This window comes from Mus caroli, unplaced genomic scaffold (genome assembly GCF_978045245.1).
Source record: "Mus caroli unplaced genomic scaffold, Mus_caroli_1 scaffold_12, whole genome shotgun sequence".
NCBI classification, from domain to species: domain Eukaryota; kingdom Metazoa; phylum Chordata; class Mammalia; order Rodentia; family Muridae; genus Mus; species Mus caroli.
In genome coordinates, this window is record NW_028227267.1 from 37556980 (window position 1) to 37579351 (window position 22372).

Below are 22372 nucleotides of genomic sequence, written 5' to 3' on the forward strand. Positions count from 1 at the left end.
CCTGCCATTTGAAATAAGGGACTGCTTGATGTAGGCTGTGATAGAAACATCTCAATAGCCTGTGGAAGGTCTTCATACTAAAACATAATTCCCCTTTATCTTAACCTTACCCTGTACAATCATTGTATAGAATTCATTGTGCATGACTGCTTTTCAGCTGGCCTTGATATGTATACTTATTTTATTATATCTGAATTTCCTATTTCTTTCTTCTTCTGCTTAGTTGTAGTCTGTGAAACTCGATGTTTCTTGATGTAATGATTTTAAACTATGAAAACCTGAGATATAAGGGCTCAGTACAGCACAGTTGAAAATTTCCCAGGTGTATGCTGTGTGTACTCATCTTGGAAACAATGTAATAATAACTGTGTAATGGTAGTACCAGATTAATGCATAACTTTCAAAGACAGTTTGAAGAAATTATTAGAAAATGAAATAGAGACAACATTGGAACCCGAGAAATGTAAAAGTCATTGACGTTATGAAATTAGTTTCACACAACATTTGAGAGTAGTCCTGAATAGTAAAGTATAGAATATGTCATAAAGTATGTCAGTCAAAATAAGTTAAAACACTGGGACTCTTACAAGGGTTACTGTGTGCAATGTACAGAATCAGAAAGCTAGCAGAAGTACTGAGTTAAGGGTTAAGCACCTCTGACCCATTCAGTGCTTTGGTAGAGGATTTCCCATCAGAGCCCTACCCTGCAAAGCAGGGGTTGGATCTCCAGTACACACCAGCTACTCAAATGGATACCATGTTTCCTTTTGTAAAGAAATGGAAGAGTCCGTTCAGCCACCATCTGGGAAGGCTCTATCTCATTTTCAGAGCCACTGCAATTGCAGGATTTTAACTTAGCCCCAGCTCCATTGTCTTATGCCAGTATTCTCTGTATTGTCCACTTTCCTGTGGTAGTGTCAGTGATGGGCTCTGCACTATTATTTGTCCCTGTTACCTGACCTGGTGTTGCTGCTCACAAAACCTGCTTCTCTGATCCAAAGAGAAACTTCAAATCACATTCTAAACGGCTTTGGCCCTGAAAGGAAATGGGTGCTTCTACTTTTTTACAACAAAGTAAACATATCTCAAGAAAAACTTTCTATAGGTATGATCCATCCCACTAATTTAGCACACAAAGAAGGACAAAAGTCCATATTAGGCGATGGAGAGATAGCTCTTCATTTGAGAATATGTTTCTCAAAAGACCCACATGGCATCTAACAGTCCTCTGTCATTTTAGTTCCAGGTGAAACCCAATAACTTCTTCTGGCCTTTGGGGAGTGGCATGCAAGTGTTGCACAGACCTACAGAAGGCAAATCATGCGTGAATATAAAATAAAACCAAATAACAAACAGAATCACCACTGGGGGGAACAAAAACCAAGGGAGAAAACTCACAAAGCATATGGGCCTGGATTTGGTCTCAGCTTTTAAAAAACATCTGGGTACTGAATACTGAACTACACACTGTGCTTGTGTTAAAACCATAAAATGGAACCAAATGTATTGTCAAGCACAAAATTCACTCTCATAATAATGAAAAATAACAAAATCACCAAAAAATAATAAATCCCTATCTCAAAAGTTCCTAAAATTGAATCTCTCTAGTAGTAGTTACCACTGATAGAACATTTGAAGGAAAGCAGAAGCATACATGTCTGTGTTTTCTGACAGCTTTTATATTCCCTTAGAATATGTTTTTATTTCCTGAAAGCCATTTCAGAAATACTGATATATTTCCAATTAATTTGTTCAACACTATCATACACAGTATTTTAGCAGCAGCTAAATGTTTGATATGAAAGGATACAATATGGGTAATTTTTCCACCTTCAAGTTGGAATCCACAGAGTTGGACACACTAGACAACTGAATGTACAAACTATTACTTTTGTAGCTCAGTCTGGCTGGGAAGTCATTATGGAACCCAAGCCCCTTACTTAGAACCACCTGTGTCTGATAGGTGTGGGATTTCAATAGGGTGATACCACAGCTGAATAAAGAAGTTTCTTAGCTGGGCGTGGGGGCGCACATCTTTAATCCCAGCACTCGGGAGGCAGAGGCAGGCGGATTTCTGAGTTCGAGGCCAGCCTGGTCTACAAAGTGAGTTCCAGGACAGCCAGGGCTATACAGAGAAACCCTGTCTCGAAAAAAAAAAAAAAAAAAAGTTTATTAAGAATGAAGAGTTAGAGATCACTGTTTTATTCATAAGAAAACATCCAATTTACTCAATAGTAACTAAAAGTGGGCAGTCAATATGTACAGTGTATAGCCTTATCAAAAAAGTAAATCAATTACAAAATAAAACAACAGCAAAGAAACAAACAAAAAATAAACTTTAAATGAAACAAAAGAGAAACAAAATAACAAAAGTAATCAAAGCTCAAACCAAAATCAAAAAACAATTGTGCTAAAGAGCCTTCTTTGGCTGTTATTTTGCAGCACAGACTTACAGTCCATGGCTGTCCTTGGAAACACAGTAGAAAATAAGTTACTTCTGGTAACAATCTTTACAAGAGAAATTTAAGTAGGTCTCCTTTTTTGGAGTATGGGTTTGAAGAACAAGGACACCCAAGACTAAGTAGAAAACATGTTATAGACTTTGGCTCAAAGTCTTTATGATCTTGTAGATAGATTTTGTAATTTTCCTTGATGACCTATCAGGACAAGAAAAATTTACACTCTCAGAATCTTCCTGTTTTCCCAGAAGCTCTTGATGTGTCTCAGCACATGTCTGAATCCCTCCACATGCTCACTCTTGCTGAGCCAGAGCACAGATGAAATTAAGGGTTATTCATTGCAAGGAAACAAAAGTAAAGGAAGAAAATGCCGCAGATGATAGCCATGATTACTGGGGATGAGATAAAATATTTGCTTTGCACATGCAGATATCCCCCTATAGAAGTTATCTTCAAAGGAGACCTTGTCCTGGTCTGTTCCATGTTCCAGTTTCTGCTGGAGTATTTCACACCTAGGGAAGGAAGGAAGAACAACCTGATTAGGATTTGTCAATTCAGCTCTCCATCCCACACTAGATCTATTCAGCTGGATAATCTATTATGACCTATCATTGTCTAAGGTCATTCCCTGCATCCCCAAGTGTCATTGAGCACCTGGGCTTGGAATTATTTCTCAGCTTTTAAAAACTGCTAGAAACTGAGCTGAGAACTACACATTGTACAGGAGTTTAAAAGAAAAACACTATATTTCTCCAATAGTCCAGGTATAATATATTGAATAATAACAATGTAGCAATGTCTGATACTGAGTTCAAGTGAGATGTGAACAACCTAGAAAACCATGTGGATGCCTTATGGGGAACCTGCCTAGAATTGAAGTGAAGGTTACAATTATTTCTCTAGTGCAGGATCCTGACAGGGTACCACTCATCAACCCTTATATCTGGAAATAACCAGAGAAAACCTATAACATGAAATCCACAGGCACTGCATGTGTCCTAAAATCAGAAAGAATGTGCTAACTGAAAATATTCCCAAGGCTAGGAACTGAATTTTAAAAGTGATGGTCATGAAGGAACATAACAACACACATGTACATCTGAGACTGTGGTAGAGCACTCTGTCAAATATGCAATTTATTTGTATTCACACAACCCAAGCACAGTATACCTCAGTAACCTGTTGATTTTCCTAGCTAATGCTATTATAAAAATCTCCCAGGATATTTTGGAGTCATAAAAACAAATCTTGAATGGGATAGGTACGTAATGAGCAAAGCATATAGACAGCTCAGTCAATGATAAGCTTTCCCCTCATAAACACAGACTCAGAATCAGGGTTCTTGGCATAGTATCCAATCTGTCTTAGCAAGTTCCAAAAGCTGTGTAGAGTAGGCTTCTCTGCCAGCAAAGGATCACGTGTTGGTGATGGACTAGCCTCTCCTTCACTGTTTCAGTTTTGTCCCAAAGTAAACAGTTCCCTCCATTAGAGGCTCCCTTTGTCATTGCTTGACTGACTTGGTGTCCAAAGGTATGATCCCAGAAAAATAGGAAGTCATTATAAATAGGAACCAATGGAACAATTTTCTCCGAATAATGTGACTGTGTCAAGGATATTTTGAGTAAAATGAGGCTAACTAGTTGAAGGTCAAATACTTGCATGGATTATCTAACACTGAGCAGTAGTTCATGAAAGGGCTGCATCACATAGTACAGTTTCACTCTTTAGCTGATGGACATCAGGATATCATCTTCTTCTGGACTACTCTGAGGACCAGTACAGACCTCATGTGTCCTAGAGACTCTGTGGATATCTACTCCTTGTTCTGGAATCAGTGGGTCAAAGGGGACTTCTTTTCTACTTTCTGAACCTCGCTTCTCAAACACCTGATTTTATACTACCAGACCTGTCTGAACGTCCTCATTTCTCCCAACACCCATTGAGGCTGATTTTAACACTGAGAAAATGATTTTGTATAACAGCAATTGCAGAATCCCACACAGATAACATATTGTGAGTTTTTAGATTATCATGACCCTCAAGGGGCTCCTGAAACAGCTCTGTTTTGCACCACAGCTGTGGGAATTCTGCTGGATGCATGTACAGCTACATGCAACTCAATCTCTCAATGATTAGAATCCAAGCCATATCATAAGGCAATGTTTTACTGAGTAGAGGTAGCTGTAAAGGCAATGGTAGCAAGCAATAAGGAGAAGAATCTGGAATGCTGAGAATACACAGTGAGCCACCTGATATTCCAGTCAGTCTTTTTAATTCTTCCAGAGCAGAAAAGGGACATAACACATGGATTTTATACACCAACTTCCTCCTCAACACTATGTACCATATTCCATTGATTTTCTCCAAAGGAGTTCAATGAGGATCAGTAGTATTGCCCCTAGCCAGTTGAGAGTCTGACTTTAGATTTTGTGTCCTTTTTTTTTGTCTTGGAATCTAGGTAGAGTTGCACACGAATTGGACTGCTGTATTTGATTTTTCATGGGTGCAGTCTGTAATGACAGGGGCTTTACTCATCATGTTTGGCCTCTAGAGACAGACATGGTTACATGTCTACAGGAACACACACACAAACACACACACACACACACACACACACACACACAGTTGTATATTCAAGCATCCATACCACAAACACTTGCAAAGGCATTTTGCCTTACGCAAACACACAACATAGAATAAACACACTGAGTCACAGCTGGTACACAAACATACACACACACACACACACACACCAACACACACACCACATACCACACAAAGACTGACACAAACACAAAAACATCAATGAAATTCTTGCTCTTATCTAGCATATTTTCTGTTGCATGAGCATGTAGTTGGACCTATGATGTGTATAAGGCTCTTAGACTCAAGGGGGCTTTGCAACCCTGACCTGTACTTGTCTCCTCTTCAGGAACTTTTTCAATGCAAATACTTGCTGGTCCTAAAGGGAAATTACAAGCTCTACACAGATATCCTGGACAACACAGCACTAAATTGCCAAGTAAGAGATTTCTATGTATAGCCTCCAGTAAGCCCCATTTTGACTCATCAAGGCCCTCTCACTAAACCTACACTGAGTCCTTTTGAGCATCCGAGGAAGACTGTGACTTTTGATCATTACTCAGGAACTTTTCAACACATTACTTATTATATGATATTAAATCATCCTCAAAATCAGTCAGGAGAAATCTAGTTAAATGACCTGCTGTGACATTTCTGAAATGCAGCACTCTGCACAACTCTGAGTGAGAATGTATCCTGAAACAAAGCCATGCCCAAAATATAGTTAGCAAAACAATGTCAGCAGAGTGAGCACTGTAGGCTTCTATGTATGCCCATGGTTAAGCCAATAAGACAAGCCAGAATAGCCCAGGCAATAACTGTAAGCAGGAAAAATTAAGAAATGTAATACTAATTTTAAAAATAGTAGTATTGTTTAATGATTTGCTGATATAAATAAGAGACAGATCTCCACCTGGTAGTGGACAGATGAAAATTCTACTGGACATCGAACAACAGGAAGTATCAGGTTTATTGAGAGACATAGGCCCAAAGAACTAAGTTAAAGAATGACTACACAAAATCAGATGTCCTTAACTGGCCTTACAAAATACCCACAAAGGTACAGATTTGCATAAGCATCCATAAACACACATACACATACACACACACACACACACACACACACACACACTCACCTAAAATCATAAAAGAGCAAAAACAATGAAGAATCTGTCATGCTAGTGGAAAAAAAAATTTAGACTATGCAGAGCAGATGTTTCAACTGAGAAACACAACTCTGGTATTCTTACTAGGGAAATAGAAAGATCTAGACAACATTTTTCTTGGACAGAATGAGGAGCATACAGAGAGAATTTTTTTCATGAAGCCTCAAAACTCTCACACCAACTGAGATTGTGAGAAGCCTTTCCTACATCCCTGCTCATCCAGCCAGCTCCAGACCACAAGGCCCAGGAAAGAAAACTCCAACAGCACTCAAAGAAAATAGGACTGACATGCTGCTACTCAGGCTCACTGAGTGTGAATCAAGATCTACAGGGGAAAGGGTTGGGGTGGGGGGCAAAAACTGCCAAAAGGCAACAATGAAATCCACTTATTTCTCAATCCCACTAAGCTCTCATCCCTGCAAACTACTTCCTACCTGAAATCTCACATGCTCCCCACAAAATTTTGAAGGCCTTTACATCTTCCTGCAAAGCACTCTACTATTCTAAAGAAGGGCTCCAACACAGCACCCTTCAAACTCAATGTCATATAGAGTCGTGATGTGTAATCAACTTATCTCCCCTAGTGAACTGCAGATTCTGGCAGAAGAGAAAAATTTGCTTGTCAAACATGCAGTTTCTTGATAAAGGCTACCTCCACAAAAAGCCTGGTAGATGATCCCATAAATAAACAGTTGGAGGAGGCATAGGCAAATGTCTGGTAAGTTGCTGGAATGTTCCATTGGACTTTCTATGTTTATGGTGAGCCATGACAGCAATCTGCCTCTGATACACATCACCCTACCTGCTGCTGCTTGGGACTGGTGACAAAAATGTTCTTGCTGGCCTCATCACAGATCCTTTTTCTTCACCAAAGGATGCTTCCTGTTCAGCCGGCCCCACCAGCAGTTTCCTGTTCTCATTCAGCACCATCCTTACTTTTTCCTTCAATTAATTGTAGTCACTCAGGAGGTAACAGTGCCTGAAGCTGATCCACAAAAAAAGAAACAAAAAATGGTCATTTCCAGCAAGCTTACATTTCTCTGCCACTCTTTTAGAACTAGGATTCCTACAAGAGTCCTGATCCCAGGACAGCCTCAGACTAGAGTTCACACTATACCTATCAGTACCAAATCGAGGTAGGTCAAATCCAGAGATCAGTCGCATGCCACAAGTCTCAAAGGACTTAGGAAAACCATAACACCAATAGTGTTCCATGTACATTACTGAAGAGGAAATGTTCCTCATGGTTGCTTATATGTCTTGTTACCAGAAAACAATCAGCAGGGAAAGGGCAAAAACACTCTGAGGGAGAAGAGAAGACCAACATGTATAAATTCATTCCATTTTTGTCATGGATCCCAGAACTTTGAATCTGCTGTCAGAATCCTAAAGTTTCAGGGTTGCTTGATATTCCCAGCATGATGGAAATGGTTTCTATGCAGAGGATCCTGAATTTGGAAGAATAAAGTTTGGAGTGTCTTGGACACTCTTCACACTTAAGAAAACTGAGTCCAAGAGGTACAAATCCAAGACCCTTGCCTCAAGGGAGGGCTCTTATTAAGGAACAGATAGTGGGGCTGGAGAGATGGCTCAGAGGTCCTGAGTTCAATTCCAAGCAACCACATGGTGGCTCATAGCCATCCTTAATGTGATCTGACCTCCTCTTCTGGAGTGTCTGAAGACAGCTACAATGTACTCCTAAACCTGATAAAAAGCTTCCGTGAAGTAGCTGGATATAAAATTAACTCAAACAAATCAATGGCCTTTCTCTACACAAAGAATAAACAGGCTGAGAAAGAAATTAGGGAAACAACACCCTTCTCAATAGTCACAAATAATATAAAATATCTTGGCGTGACTCTAACTAAGGAAGTGAAAGATCTGTATAATAAAAACTTCAAGTCTCTGAAGAAAGAAATTATAGAAGATCTCAGAAGATGGAAAGATCTCCCATGCTCATGGATTGGCAGGATCAACATTGTAAAAATGGCTATCTTGCCAAAAGCATTCTACAGATTCAATGCAATCCCCATCAAAATTCCAAATCAATTCTTCAACGAATTAGAAAGTGCAATCTGCAAATTCATCTGGAATAACAAAAAACCTAGGATAGCAAAAACTCTTCTCAAGGATAAAAGAACCTCTGGTGGAATCACCATGCCGGACCTAAAGCTCTACTACAGAGCAATTGTGATAAAAACTGCATGGTACTGGTATAGTGACAGACAAATAGACCAATGGAATAGAATTGAAGACCCAGAAATGAACCCACACACCTATGGTCACTTGATCTTCGACAAGGGAGCTAAAAACATCCAGTGGAAGAAAGACAGCATTTTCAACAAATGCTGCTGGCACAACTGGTTGTTAACATGTAGAAGAATGCGAATCGATCCATTCCTATCTCCTTGTACTAAGGTCAAGTCTAAGTGGATCAAGGAACTTCACATAAAACCAGAGACACTGAAACTTATAGAGGAGAAAGTGGGGAAAAGCCTTGAAGATATGGGCACAGGGGAAAAATTCCTGAATAGAACAGTAATGGCTTGTGCTGTAAGATCGAGAATTGACAAGTGGGACCTCATGAAACTACAAAGCTTCTGCAAGGCTAAAGACACCATCAATAAGACAAAAAAACCACCAACAGATTGGGAAAGTATCTTCACCTATCCTAAATCAGATAAGGGACTAATATCCAATATATATAAAGAACTCAAGAAGGTGGACTCCAGAAAGTCAAATAAACCCATTAAAAATTGGGGCTCAGAACTGAACAAAGAATTCTCACCTGAGGAATACCGAATGGCAGAGAAACACCTGAAAAAATGTTCAACATCCTTAATCATCAGGGAAATGCAAATCAAAACAACCCTGAGATTCCACCTCACACCAGTCAGAATGGCTAAGATCAAAAATTCAGGTGACAGCAGATGCTGGCGAGGATGTGGAGAAAGAGGAACACTCCTCCATTGTTGGTGGGATTGCAAGCTTGTACAACCACTCTGGAAATCAGTCTGGCGGTTCCTCAGAAAATTGGACATAGTACTACCGGAGGATCCAGCAATACCTCTCCTGGGCATATATCCAGAAGATGTCCCAACCAGTAAAAAGGACACATGCTCCACTATGTTCATAGCAGCCCTATTTATAATAGCCAGAAGCTGGAAAGAACCCAGATGTCCCTCAACAGAGGAATGGATACAGAAATTATGGTACATTTACACAATGGAGTACTACTCAGCTATTAAAAAGAATGAATTTATGAAATTTCTAGCCAAATGGATGGACCTGGAGGGCATCATCTTGAGTGAAGTAACACAATCACAAAAGAACTCACACAATATGTATTCATTGATAAGTGGATATTAGCCCAAAACTTAGGATACCCAAGATATAAGATACAATTTGCTAAATGCATGAAACTCAAGAAGAATGAAGACCAAAGTGTGGACACTGTGCACCTTCTTAGAATTGGGAACAAAACACCCAGGGAAGGAGTTACAGAGACAAAGTTCGTAGCTGTGATGAAAGGATGGACCATTTAGAGACTGCCGTATCCAGGGATCCATCCCATAATCAGCTTCTAAACGCTGACACCATTGCATACACTAGCAAGATTTTGCTGAAAGGACCCAAATATAGCTGTCTCTTGTGAGACGATGCCAGGGCCTAGCAAACACAGGACTGGATGTTCACAGTCAGCTATTGGATGTATCACAGGGCTCCCAATGGAGAAGCTAGAGAAAGTACCCAAGGAGCTAAAGGGATCTGCAACCCTATTGTTGGAACAACATGATATACTAACCAGAACCCCGGAGCTCTTGTCTCTAGCTGCATATGTATCGAAAGATGGCCTAGTTGGCCATCAATGGAAAGAGAGGCCCATTGGACTTGCAAACTTTATATGCCCCAATATAGGGGAATGCCAGGGCCAAAAGAATGGGAATGGGTGGGTAGGGAAGTGGGGGGCGCTATGGGGGACTTTTGGGATAGCATTGGAAATGTAATTGAGGAAAATATGTAATAAAAATCAAAAAAAAAAAGAAAAAAGAAAAACCCACTGTCATCACGTCTGCTAACATCTTGACAGATGAAGACCCACAGAAGCTCATCAATAATTGTATGAGGAAACAAACATGAAGAAACAGATCAGTCTAGACATATTGTACACCACCACATCCCATGAAAGATTCTGAGGGAATGTTCTACATGGATGGGAACACCTCAATTAAACATGGAACCAGTTACCCAGGGGCTTCGGGAGATATTGTAGCTGAAATTATTTGGCCTCAAGATATATAGACCAAGTCTATGGTGAAAGAAAACACCAGTCATCACTTACCAGGAATGTCAATATGCTTTACTTAATAAATATGTGGATACTATGATATATGGAGAAGGAGGGCTCATCATTGCTGGCAGAAAGAACATTAAAAACAAAGAGGAATTCTTGGCTCTCCTGGAAACTCTTTGAATTCCTCCATGATACTCTTGGTTTCAAGGCAAAGCACATCAACTTAATGACCCCCTTGAGGTCACAAGTAATCAGGTCACTGAGTTGGCATGCCAAAAATTGTTTGAGATCAGTGTATGCTGTGCATGGCGGCACATGCCTTTGATCCCAGCAATTGGGGGCAGATGCAGGCAGATTCCTAAGTTCTAGGCCAGACTGGTCTACAGAGTGAGTTCCAGGACAGCCAGGCAATACAGAGAAATCCTGTCTAGAAACAAACCAATCAAAAAACAAACAAACAAAAAACAGTGGAATCTACTGACATTCAGGTGACATACTGTGACCCACTGTAGCCTGAGAATCCATAGTATAAACAAGGGGAAATAAGGGATGTAAAAATATCTAAAGCATAGCTGAAACCAAAGTTTGGTGGTGGACACCAGAGGGAAGGAACACTCTGCCAGGAAATACTGGCAAGTTTCTGGAAACAAACCTTCACCAGACTACCTGACTGGCATACACACTACTTTCTAAGTTGCTCATAACAAGGTATGGTAAAACTGGACTTAACAGCATGGCTCAATTCCTCCAACAATATGTCAGCTTAATAGTAAAATACATGTAAAGACAGATACTTCTGCTAGAAGTGGGAACATATGAGGGGCCAAACAGTGGTCAATTGTGGGAAACTGACTTCACTGATGTGTGTCCTAATGGGGGAGAGTAAGAGTCCATATTTTTTTTTCCTGAAACTTATGAGTTTATCCACTAGTCTGAAACTTCTAAAAGAGTAGCTGAAAAACTCTTCAAGGTACTTGACCAACAATTATACCACACCCTTTGAATTGTGTCAAACTATAGCAGAGCATTCATAGCCAAAAGCTGTCAATAAACAGTGAATGATTTAGGAATAGATGGGAACCTTCATGGTTCCTGCAGACCTCAGAGTTCTGGTCTCATGGAAGTAAAGAAGAGTTCCTTAACGGAAACACTACAAATCTCTCAGAAGAGTTCAGGGAAAGGTGGCTGAGCCTCCTTCTTACTTTGGGACTATTGTACCCAATACAGGGAGGAATTCATCCCTATACTATTTTATTGGAATGCCTGTCCCATAGCTTTCTAGGCTCAGATATCATCAGCTAGCCAAAATATAACTATTTCTTTTTCATTAGCCATGTTCTCGAGTTCTCCATAAAGGCTCTTCATACGACTGCCAGAGAAACAGAGTAGACTTTTGACTGCCCAACCATCTCCCCAGACACCTTTGGGCCTTGTTGTAGTGATATTCCATAACCAAAGGTGGTAGCCAAAGACAACACAATCAATGTGGAAAGCTTTTGCATGATTTCTACACTCTTACACCTCTGAGGATAGGTGGCATTTTACCATGCACTCAGCACACACAGGTCAAGAAGGCAGAAGGCACTGATGTCAATGCCAAAAGGAGCCCCTTCTGAAATTATGAATCCATTAAAATAGAGGTTTCACTGGACCCGAGGCCTTTCATCCCTTATCAATCCAATTGAGTCTTAGGTATCTTATGAATACAGGATCATATTCCAACCCCCAACAGACTCAGGCCTGGAACTGAGAACTTAAAAATGTAGATACTGGAGAAGTAAGAGCTAATAGGACCAGGAAGCAGCAATTCAATGTCCCTCTTGGCCTTTGTTCACAGATGCCTATTCTGTCTGGTTGTTTTGGAGATAGAAAGAATGTAAGATTTTAGCTTTTGAAGAAGGGACATAAACTTTAGTGACTTCTTCTATTGCCAAGTACAAGGGAGTTTTCATTGCAAAGAAATGGGGTTGTGAATTAGAAAGTGCAATCTGCAAATTCATCTGGAATAACAAAAAACCTAGGATAGCAAAAACTCTTCTCAAGGATAAAAGAACCTCTGGTGGAATCACCATGCCGGACCTAAAGCTGTACTACAGAGCAATTGTGATAAAAACTGCGTGGTACTGGTATAGTGACAGACAAATAGACCAATGGAATAGAATTGAAGACCCAGAAATGAACCCACACACCTACGGTCACTTGATCTTCGACAAGGGAGCTAAAAATATCCAGTGGAAGAAAGACAGCATTTTCAACAAATGGTGCTGGCACAACTGGTTGTTAACATGTAGAAGAATGCGAATCGATCCATTCCTATCTCCTTGTACTAAGGTCAAGTCTAAGTGGATCAAGGAACTTCACATAAAACCAGAGACACTGAAACTTATAGAGGAGAAAGTGGGGAAAAGTCTCGAAGATATGGGCACAGGGGAAAAATTCTTGAATAGAACAGCAATGGCTTGTGCTGTAAGATCGAGAATTGACAAGTGGGACCTCATGAAACTGCAAAGCTTCTGCAAGGCAAAAGACACCATCAATAAGACAAAAAAAACCACCAACAGATTGGGAAAGGATCTTTACCTATCCTAAATCAGATAAGGGACTAATATCCAATATATATAAAGAACTCAAGAAGGTGGACTCCAGAAAGTCAAATAAACCCATTAAAAAATGGGGCTCAGAACTGAACAAAGAATTCTCATCTGAGGAATACCGAATGGCAGAGAAGCACCTGAAAAAATGTTCAACATCCTTAATCATCAGGGAAATGCAAATCAAAACAACCCTGAGATTCCTCCTCACACCAGTCAGAATGGCTAAGATCAAAAATTCAGGTGACAGCAGATGCTGGCGAGGATGTGGAGAAAGAGGAACACTCCTCCATTGTTGGTGGGATTGCAAGCTTGTACAACCACTCTGGAAATCAGTCTGGCGGTTCCTCAGAAAATTGGACATAGTACTACCGGAGGATCCAGCAATACCTCTCCTGGGCATATATCCAGAAGATGTCCCAACCGGTAAGAAGGACACATGCCCCACTATGTTCATAGCAGCCTTATTTATAATAGCCAGAAGCTGGAAAGAACCCAGATGTCCCTCAACAGAGGAATGGATACAGAAATTATGGTACATTTACACAATGGAGTACTACTCAGCTATTAAAAAGAATGAATTTATGAAAATCCTAGCCAAATGGATGGACCTGGAGGGCATCATCTTGAGTGAGGTAACACAATCACAAAGGAACTCACACAATATGTATTCACTGATAAGTGGATATTAGCCCAAAACTTAGGATACCCAAGATATAAGATACAATTTGCTAAACGCATGAAACTCAAGAAGAATGAAGACCAAAGTGTGGACACTGTGCCCCTTCTTAGAATTAGGAACAAAACACCCATGGAAGGAGTTACAGAGACAAAGTTTGGAGCTGTGATGAAAGGATGGACCATCTAGAGACTGCCCTATCCAGGGATCCATCCCATAATCAGCTTCTAAACGCTGACACCTTTGCATACACTAGCAAGATTTTGCTGAAAGGACCCAAATATAGCTGTCTCTTGTGAGACGATGCCAGGGCCTAGCAAACACAGAACTGGATGCTCACAGTCAGCTATTGTATGTATCACAGGGCTCCCAATGGAGAAGCTAGAGAAAGTACCCAAGGAGCTAAAGGGATCTGCAACCATATAGTTGGAACAACATGATGAACTAACCAGTACCCCGGAGCTCTTGTCTCTAGCTGCATATGTATCGAAAGATGGCCTAGTCGGCCATCACTGGAAAGAGAGGCCCATTGGACTTGCAAACTTTATATGCCCCAATATAGGGAATGCCAGGGCCAAAAGAATGGGATTGGGTGTGTAAGGAAGTGGGGGGCGCTATGGGGGACTTTTGGGATAGCATTGGAAATTTGGAAGGAGATTGAGGAAAATATGTAATAAAAAATATTAAAAATTTAAAAAAAGAGGACAATAAAATGGAATTTTCAATAGGAAAAAAAAAAGAAAAGAAATGGGGTTGTAAATCAGAGATTGTGTGAAATCACATGGCTCAATACATTCAAACAGTGTCTCCTCTCAAGGCAGTTGCACTCTAAAACATAGAATCCAACTTGTGTAAAAGTAAAGGTGCAGAAGTAGGTTTTTGCCCTCTGGGAAACAGAGACACCTGGGTAAATCGATTGTTTGTTCCATGAATGGACCCCAGAAGTAGATTTATATTGGAGAAGAATCTCCCTCATAAAAGGATCCTAACAAAGATGAGCTACCCATGCCATGGCACTAACAAACTCACCCCATTCAACACTGGACTTGTAGTGAAGCAGAGAGAAATCTCTAGCTTTGGAAGGAGATGTTGCCAAGAGGTATCCCCAGGGGCAAAAGAGAAACTCAAGGAAAGGGCACCTCAGAAACTGGTCAAGATGGGGTAAGCTGGTAAGCTGGTAGGCTATGGAATTTCCCAGTGACATCATCAGTAGTCACTTCCCAGACAATCTCTTGTATCCAAGAGAACCCTAGAATCTTCTGTGATGTCACCAGTGTTGTGGTAACCAGAGCAGCTTGTGGGGTATTACTTCAGATCCTCATGGGTTCCCAAGGAGGCATGTTGTCCATGCTCCTCAGGGTATTTCAGAGAGAGAATAGAATACACACAGACACCAGAACAAGGCAGAAAGAGTCCGGACGCCCGTCATGGTGGGAAAGGGCAAGAAACAACTGGTCATGGAGATGGCACAGTGAGTCCTGGGCAAGGTTTGGGGAGCTGCCGAGAGGATGTGGGCTTCAGCTGGTCCTTCCAGGAATAGGGATTATGATCTGGATCCTTCAGATTCTTCAATGGTAGAACCAGAGTCAAGAATGTCTAATAATTAGTTTTACAGACAGCCCGATATTCAAAAGCCTGCAGTTGCTTTGCTGAGAGATCTTAATTTCCTCCTGAATGGAAAATTATGCAGAGCAAGCTCTGTGAGAATAGAAAAGTGTTGTTCTCAGGATAGAGTGTTCATGCACTTCATCTTAATAGAGTTTCCTCTAGGTTACATGAGCATGTGATGCCAAGAACAGAGAGGGCTATTCCCCTGCCTATGAATCAAGGTCTCAGACACTTTGGTATGGAACACACGTGATGTGGACTGATTCACAGTCTGGGGTTCCTATAGTAGTGTACGAGCTCTCATCATGCATTTGAAGAAGACTAGAAAAGTGTTGGCTAGTGTGCTAAGAGGTACGGATTTTGTTGTCAGATATGAGCTGACAATGCCCTCCATTTATTCTTGCCTGGGGCAGCTTATGCATTTCAGGGCTAGGGTGATTACAATAGGAAGTCAGGCATATGTTTAGTGATGGTGGTTGTGAACAGGGACCTAGCTGAGGAGCCCAGCTTGAAGATACCTATGATGCACTATACGGGATTCTCGGATGCTGGGCGTGGTGGTGCGCGCCTTTAATCCCAGCACTCAGGAGGCAGAGGCAGGTGGATTTCTGAGTTCGAGGCCAGCCTGGTCTACAGAGTGAGTTCCAGGATCAGCCAGGGCTACACAGAGAAACCCTGTCTCAAAAAACCAAAAAAAAAAAAAAAAAAAAAAAAAAGGGATTCTCGGTGTCTAGATTTTCCTCTTCCTCGGGTTTCTGTGTGGGACAAAGCATGGTTTCCCTTTCCCTGCCCTATTATCTCTACAAGGTTACTAGTGTTTTTCTACCTACAGGGTCTGTTGGGGAGCCAGCACCCCAACCCCCCACCATCAATGAGCAGGAGAAGAGACGGGAGAGGTTGGAGAAGCTCAAAAGAGAGCTCCAGAACATACAAAATGCCAGAGACGAACTTCAGGGAATCCTGGCCAACTACACTAACAAGGATTTAAATGACAGGTAGTCTTTATGCCCAGATCTCTGCTGACTATCTTGGGCCATCCCTGTTAAGCCCAGATTCCCTCATACCACAGGTGGCTACAACTCCAGGCTGTCTGCATGTCCAAATCAATTTTGCTGATTGGATTGTCAACACAGAACTTCAAGTTCAGATACGAGTGATATGGGGTCACAGGCATTTTGATTCCTCCAAAAGTTATTCAGAGCCTGTGGCATGAATCACAGTCTGGGGATGAAGGTAGTGATGTGTGAGCTCTCATCCTGCCATTTAAAAAGCTTACACAGGTGTTGGTTTGTGGGAGTTGCTAGGTAATGTTTGTTTATAGCCAATCCTTTCCATAATTGACCAGGCAGTAATTTGGGAACAATTGGTCCTCTCAAAAGCTGGAGAGGCCTGTCCCACATACTGCCTCTCAGTATGACTGGATTGGCTGCAGTTCATAATGGCTTTTCTCAAATTTTGTTCATTATACTCTCAGATAAAGCCAAATCAATTTATTTATTTGGCATTCTGATTGAGTGTAAGTGTGTGTGTGTGTGTGTGTGTGTGTGTGTGTGTGTGTGTAAAAGAGAGAGAGAGAGAGACAGAGACACAGACTCAGAGAGATACTGGGTGCATGTGAGCTTGTGTGTGTGTTTGTGGATGTGTGTGTTCCTGTGTGTGTGTGTGTGTGTTCCTGTGTGTGCAGCTTAAGATCTAGAGAGTCTGTGTCATGTGATATATCCTTAGGTTTTGCCTGACTCCATTTCCAGGCAATAGCAGTGAGGAAGCCAGGGAGGTTCATTCTGAGTAGCAGAGGACTTGACCTCGGTGCTCACCATGGATGCACATTGGAATCTCCTGGTTTGTTATAAAGACTTTTCCCTGTAGATATGATTATGTCCTTTGGGAATTTATGTAGCAATAGAGCCAAGGATTGACTATTCCATGTCGAAACCAGGAGGAGAATCATACAGATTTAGCGTGGACCCAGGCCTTTGACACAGATTCCTGGAAAGTTCTGGGAGAGTCAGTCTATTCTTTCAAACCCCTTCAGGGAGCTGAAGCAGATCAGCACCCTGCCTTTTCTTCCCTGGGCTTACTGGCCCAAGGTGAAGAGTAATAAGTTTAATAAGCACCAAGTTGAACAGGTAACAAGGAGCTAGGTCCAGTGGCATATATGTGGTGGGGAAGTGCATGATTCACCTTGAATTGAAATGATCCTTGTATCCTTAGTTCACGGGACAATTTGTTGCTTGGGCCATGCCCTCCCACAGGATCAACTTTGAGACATATATGCTTGAGATGCAACATGACCAGGTGATGACTGACCTGAAGAGAATGCCCAGGGACATCAGTGAGGCCTTATCCAAGTGCAAGGAGTTGACTAAAGAAAATCAGTTCTACTGGTGAGTGACTAACAGGGTCATGACCCAAGAAATAGGCCCAGGATATGTCTGACAATCCTTGTCTTTGAACTAACGTGGGGGCTTAGGTTCTATACTCTTAGTCTCTAAACAGGAAGCCTGCCTCCTTCAAACAAGGCACTAAGATTTTAACATCTTAGACTCATTTTGACCAAGGGTGAAGAGTCTGGGAGCCCCTCAAGCCACTGTCCTTTCCAACTAAGTATCCTCAAGATCGAAACGTTTCCACCATGATGGAGATATCAATCAATCTTGGGCCTCGTGGGCTCTGAAAGTAGATTCATAGATGGGGTTTCCAGGAGAAACATAGAAAGATAGTGTGATGCTTGGGTCTCTTCACTCCTAGAGAATTTTGCCCTATACCTACAGGTGGTTTTTTAATACCACAGACTCATAAGAACATATAGACCCCATGTTCTTTTCTGAGAGATACATGAGTCCCTGTTCGTGTCAGGGTTTTCAAAAGTACCTTGGGTCTTCTGGAAAGTGGCAGTCCTCTGGATTTGATCTCCCTCTATGGCCAATCTGGATACTTGTCTGGGGCTGTCTGGGGATCAGGGCCCATGATAAAGGAATGGTGCTTGGAGGAATGGGAGGAAGATGGATGGATGCTGCCTGGAATCACCATGTTTTTGTTTGTGGCTCAGCTTTAGGAACTGCCACCTCCTGATTGAATCTAAGCTCATCCAGCACAAAGTCAGGATGTTGAGGAGTGAGAACAGACAGCTGCTAAGGGATCAGATTGCATTGGCAGAATACAACATAGAAATAAAAATACTATGTAAAGAAGGCAGCCAGAATATCAAAGACCACTATACTACGCAGCAGCAGGTAGGATGAATGAAGCATCATGGGCAGAATGCCCTAATGTGTAATCATAAAGACAGTCAAGCCTATGTAACCATCCTGCACCTTATCCAGGCTCTCTCCTATGTCTCATCCAGTTTTACACTTCTGTGATCATTTCCAAGACTTTCTGTGGAGTTACCCTCTTTTGAAGAAATTGGATTTCAGACATGCCCTCTCTTCCCAATACCAGTCGGCCACCTCTAGCTTGCCACTGTAGGCAGAGGAGATCCTGGACCCCTGAATGCAACATCTTTAGGTTCTATGGTATGGAGAGGTGCCTCAGGATGCCACTTTCTGAATTATCTAGGAACCAGGCCCTCTGTTCTTCTCTATGGCAACTCATCCAGAGGGGCTTGAGCCTGTCCTCTCCTAGGACAGAAGGGCAGGCTCCAATTTTATTGTGTATGTATATGTGTGTGTATGTGTCTCATGGCTTGCCTGAAAAGATGCAGTGTCCTTTACATGTCTCTGAGATGAAGTACTCGTACAGGATGGCAGTATCTAAGGAGCCATACACATAGCAGGGCTATTGGGTTTTGTTTTTGTTTTTGTTTTTTCCTTCATGAGTATCCCCTTTAGAGTTCAATGCTTACCCTTGGGAAGAATTCCATGAAGTGTACTCTTGCTGATTACAGTATCCCTTCAGTGTGCATGAATTTCCTGTGAGATGGTTTCTCTGGGGATTCCCAGATATAGGGGTTCACAAGGAGAGCCAAGGAAGGATTCAGCACTCCAGAAATAATAAGAGCCTTCACTTCAAAGTTTGCTAGGATCCCTAGATTGCCTCTGTTCAATAATAGATTCAGACCCTGATACACACTTATTTTTCAATGTAAAAAATATTTAGACTATTGGAGAAATGTGGTGTTTTACTTTAACTCCAGCACAGTGTGTAGTTCACAATTCAGTGTCAAGCAATATTTTACATTTGAAAAAAACATCCAGGCCCAGGTGCTCTCTGACCCTTCTCCTATGGAGATACAGGAAAGATCTCAGATGAAAGGTCATACTGGATTATCCTGATGAGTAAAGCTGATGTTTCCTGGATCGCTGACATGACAAGATCTCACCAGGCTTTTTTCTCTTCCTCCCATAGGTCTGAAATATTCTGCAGAAGCTCAAACAGATCAGAGACCAGGTCAAGATCTTGCTCCGACACAACTGTTCACCAGGAGCACTGGATGTACAAAGCAAATTAACCACCATTGCATCTAATCCTTGTAACCATGGCAATCTTGGGCTGCATTTTCTTCTATTTTGGTTTGCTATGGGTAATGAGGCCTTTATTTTGTCTAGCCTCTGGTCCAGCAAGACTGCCTGTTTGGAAGGCTTCAGAGAAGTACTGAGATACATCAAGATCTGCTGGGCATACAGCAGGACTCTGAGAATGCCAATTTTGGCCGGTCCTGTTGGGTCATCAAGAATTATTTCATAGTGATCAGTCAAGTGAATTTGAAAAACTTTGAGGTATCATCTGTAACATCTCTCATGTTAGCCTTGAAGGACTAATCCATCGGCAGAACACCCACCCCAATGAGGCACGCCTATATTCATCTTCAACAGATTATTACCATCAGTGACTGCTTTGCACTATTTCACCAAGGCCAGCAACAGGCTGTGGGTCTGTGCTGAACATCTGCAGCAAGAGAATGATGCTTAGCTTAATTATTTTGTTTGGTTTTTGGTTAGAGTTTTGATTTCTTTGGGTCTTTGGTTTTCCTGTGTTTTCATTTGAAGTTTCATTATATATTCATTATCTTTTTGTTACTATAACTAATTTGTATTTTTGCTAAGTCTATATCTTTTATAAACTGACTCCCCACGTTAAGATGTTATTGAATAAAATTAGTGTATTGTTATGGATAAAACATCATCTCTAATTATTTCTATTATAAGGATATTCTGCATTTATGTGTGGTCCATACATAGTCCTGTAACACTAGAAGTTTCAGGCAGGAATGGGACTCTTCAAGTGTTATGTAGTTTAGGCTTCATAAGTAGTGCCCAGCCAGCCAGAGCTCCACAGAAAATTGAGCTTTTGATGTGGATAATGTGTCAAACTTTGTGGATCCCAATGTCAGGATGGAAAAAGTATCCATGCTCTATCTCTATAGTCAAAAATTTAGCTAAAGTCATAATGTACTCTCCTGTGGATGACCACGTTGGACAAACAAATTAGAAACACAACAGTATTTCTCTAATACATCCCAGGAAACAAAAATATTCACACTGAGTAATTAAAATCTTCTGAATTATAAATGAAGTGATTGGGATTAAAATGACCTTCAAAGGTCATTTCATAATTGAAGGTTTGATACCTACTTCATAGAACTGTTTTACAAAGGAGTAGTAGATATGGACTTGCTGGAGGGGTTGTGACAATGGAGGTTAGCATTGAGGTTTCAAAAGCTCATGCCAATCCCTGCCTCTGTCTTTGTCCCTGTCTTTGTCACTATCTCTCTGTCTCTGTTGATCTCACTATGTTTCTCTCTCTTTTTCTCTATATCTCAGTCTACAATGTCTCTGTCTCTGCCTCAGTCTTTCTGTTTGTCTGTCAATCTGTATCTATCTATCTCTTTCCTCTGCCTCCTCTATATGTATCAGATGCAAGTTCATCTACTCCTCTAGTCCCATGATGCCTGTATGCATGCCTGCCTGCCTACTGCCAAGTTCCCCACCTTGACAATCCTGGATCACACTTTTATATTGTTGGCTAACCCCAATTGAATATTTTCTTTATACGTTATTTTGGTCAAGATGTGCCCTAGCAATAAAACAGTGAATAAGAAAGCAAAAGAAACTCTTAATCAATGCAAAGATCAGCTACAAGATGGGAGAGGATCTTCACCAAGTGTACATATGACAGAGAGTTCATTTCTAGACAATCGGATGGTGTTTAAAACCAAACACCAGGAACCTGCCTGTTAAATATTAAAACATTATAAATTTAAACATTTCAAAATGTTCTATGGCTGTACATGGTAGTGCACACCTGTAATCCCAGCAGTCAGAAGGCAGAGGCAAGAAGAACTGCATGAGCCTCTGGACAGCCTGGTCTATGTACTAGATTCTGGGACAGCAGGAGTAACTAGAGAGTCCCAGTCTCAAACACACTCCCTTCTGATGTTCTGTCGAACTGAACAGAATCTTCAAGGAAGAGAAAGAAATGGATCATAGATATGTATTTAAATATTTAATATCCTTCCTCATAGGAAAATGCAAATTAAAATAGTTTTAACCTTGTATCTTACTGCAGTCAGAATGGCTATTACCAGTAGTTTAAGGACCACAACTGTTGGTATGAGTGTGGGGTAAGAGAACATATATTCACCTGTACAGTCATTACAAAAAACAGGAGAAATGTTCTGGAAAACATTACTAGAGATAGATCTTCTATATGAACCAGCTATACTATTTGTGGGGGTGTGAATGAGAAGAACCCTTATAGGCTCATAGATTTGAATACTTGGTCAACAGGGTATAGCACTATTTGATCGAATTTGGAGCTGTGGCCTTCTGTGGGGGTGGGCTTTAAAGTTTCAAAAGCCCAGCTCAGGGCCAGTATCCCTGCTTCCTGCAGATCCAGATACAGAACACTCAGCTACTTCTCCAACACCATGTCTGCCTGTGCATGATTCTGTCAGGACAAAAATGTACTAAAATTCTGAAAAGACCCCCATTTAAATGCTCTCGTTAAAAGGACCTATCATGGTCCTGTTGTCTCTTTCTAGCAAGAGAACA

General features: G+C 41.2%; 1 long non-coding RNA gene across 1 annotated transcript in view; it reads right to left on the reverse strand.

Moving 5' to 3' along the window:
• Nucleotides 1–2204: 2204 nt before the first annotated feature.
• Nucleotides 2205–22372, reverse strand: part of LOC147001771 (uncharacterized) — a 33275-nt gene continuing 13107 nt past the window's right edge. Inside the window, exons 2-3 of the long non-coding RNA XR_015044624.1 lie at nucleotides 7011–7193; nucleotides 2205–2971 (exon numbers count right to left, since the gene is read on the reverse strand). This is a non-coding gene — a long non-coding RNA (uncharacterized LOC147001771). The remainder of the gene's footprint in view (nucleotides 2972–7010; nucleotides 7194–22372) is intronic.